Source organism: Osmerus eperlanus, unplaced genomic scaffold, assembly GCF_963692335.1.
Source record: "Osmerus eperlanus unplaced genomic scaffold, fOsmEpe2.1 SCAFFOLD_322, whole genome shotgun sequence".
Lineage (NCBI taxonomy): Eukaryota > Metazoa > Chordata > Actinopteri > Osmeriformes > Osmeridae > Osmerus > Osmerus eperlanus.
Window position 1 is genome coordinate 5001 of NW_026911299.1, and position 2447 is coordinate 7447.

Here is a 2447-nt window from a genome sequence, read left to right on the forward strand (position 1 = left end):
TTCGCGGGGAAGCGCGTGCGCGTGGCGAGCCTGACCTCCCCGTGTCCCCCTCGCCCAGACCTTTCCAACGCCACCCGGGTGAAGGTGCTACGAGGTCCCGAAGTGGAGATGCCTGTCAATGAGCACCTTTTCCCAGCTTTGAATGCAGGTTTCCAGCTTCAGACAAAATGTGGCTCCAAACGTGCAGTTTTGCGCCCGAACGTGGGATTTCGCTGGGGACGGTTTCTAAATTCAAGTTGGGACGGGGGGCAGCGGTGTGCGCGGTTATCTCCCCGGAAAAAGCCGTCCCCAGCTCGGTGGGTCCGTTTAAAGTTTTGTTTGGGCTCCCGTTTCGCGAGGAAGCGCGTGCGCGTGGCGAGCCTGACCTCCCCGTGTTCCCCTCGCCCAGACCTTTCCAACGCCACCCGGGTGAAGGTGCTACGAGGTCCCGAAGTGGAGATGCCTGTCAATGAGCACCTTTTCCCAGCTTTGAATGCAGGTTTCCAGCTTCAGACAAAATGTGGCTCCAAACGTGCAGTTTTGCGCCCGAACGTGGGATTTCGCTGGGGACGGTTTCTAAATTCAAGTTGGCACGGGGGGCAGCGGTGTGTGTGGTTATTTTCCCAGGATTGATGATCCCCAATTCGGTGGGTCCGTTTAAAGTTTTGTTTGGGCTCCCGTTTCGCGGGGAAGCGCGTGCGCGTGGCGAGCCTGACCTCCCCGTGTCCCCCTCGCCCAGACCTTTCCAACGCCACCCGGGTGAAGGTGCTACGAGGTCCCGAAGTGGAGATGCCTGTCAATGAGCACCTTTTCCCAGCTTTGAATGCAGGTTTCCAGCTTCAGACAAAATGTGGCTCCAAACGTGCAGTTTTGCGCCCGAACGTGGGATTTCGCTGGGGACGGTTTCTAAATTCAAGTTGGGACGGGGGGCAGCGGTGTGCGCGGTTATCTCCCCGGAAAAAGCCGTCCCCAGCTCGGTGGGTCCGTTTAAAGTTTTGTTTGGGCTCCCGTTTCGCGAGGAAGCGCGTGCGCGTGGCGAGCCTGACCTCCCCGTGTTCCCCTCGCCCAGACCTTTCCAACGCCACCCGGGTGAAGGTGCTACGAGGTCCCGAAGTGGAGATGCCTGTCAATGAGCACCTTTTCCCAGCTTTGAATGCAGGTTTCCAGCTTCAGACAAAATGTGGCTCCAAACGTGCAGTTTTGCGCCCGAACGTGGGATTTCGCTGGGGACGGTTTCTAAATTCAAGTTGGCACGGGGGGCAGCGGTGTGTGTGGTTATTTTCCCAGGATTGATGATCCCCAATTCGGTGGGTCCGTTTAAAGTTTTGTTTGGGCTCCCGTTTCGCGGGGAAGCGCGTGCGCGTGGCGAGCCTGACCTCCCCGTGTCCCCCTCGCCCAGACCTTTCCAACGCCACCCGGGTGAAGGTGCTACGAGGTCCCGAAGTGGAGATGCCTGTCAATGAGCACCTTTTCCCAGCTTTGAATGCAGGTTTCCAGCTTCAGACAAAATGTGGCTCCAAACGTGCAGTTTTGCGCCCGAACGTGGGATTTCGCTGGGGACGGTTTCTAAATTCAAGTTGGGACGGGGGGCAGCGGTGTGCGCGGTTATCTCCCCGGAAAAAGCCGTCCCCAGCTCGGTGGGTCCGTTTAAAGTTTTGTTTGGGCTCCCGTTTCGCGAGGAAGCGCGTGCGCGTGGCGAGCCTGACCTCCCCGTGTTCCCCTCGCCCAGACCTTTCCAACGCCACCCGGGTGAAGGTGCTACGAGGTCCCGAAGTGGAGATGCCTGTCAATGAGCACCTTTTCCCAGCTTTGAATGCAGGTTTCCAGCTTCAGACAAAATGTGGCTCCAAACGTGCAGTTTTGCGCCCGAACGTGGGATTTCGCTGGGGACGGTTTCTAAATTCAAGTTGGCACGGGGGGCAGCGGTGTGTGTGGTTATTTTCCCAGGATTGATGATCCCCAATTCGGTGGGTCCGTTTAAAGTTTTGTTTGGGCTCCCGTTTCGCGAGGAAGCGCGTGCGCGTGGCGAGCCTGACCTCCCCGTGTTCCCCTCGCCCAGACCTTTCCAACGCCACCCGGGTGAAGGTGCTACGAGGTCCCGAAGTGGAGATGCCTGTCAATGAGCACCTTTTCCCAGCTTTGAATGCAGGTTTCCAGCTTCAGACAAAATGTGGCTCCAAACGTGCAGTTTTGCGCCCGAACGTGGGATTTCGCTGGGGACGGTTTCTAAATTCAAGTTGGGACGGGGGGCAGCGGTGTGCGCGGTTATCTCCCCGGAAAAAGCCGTCCCCAGCTCGGTGGGTCCGTTTAAAGTTTTGTTTGGGCTCCCGTTTCGCGAGGAAGCGCGTGCGCGTGGCGAGCCTGACCTCCCCGTGTTCCCCTCGCCCAGACCTTTCCAACGCCACCCGGGTGAAGGTGCTACGAGGTCCCGAAGTGGAGATGCCTGTCAATGAGCACCTTTTCCCAGC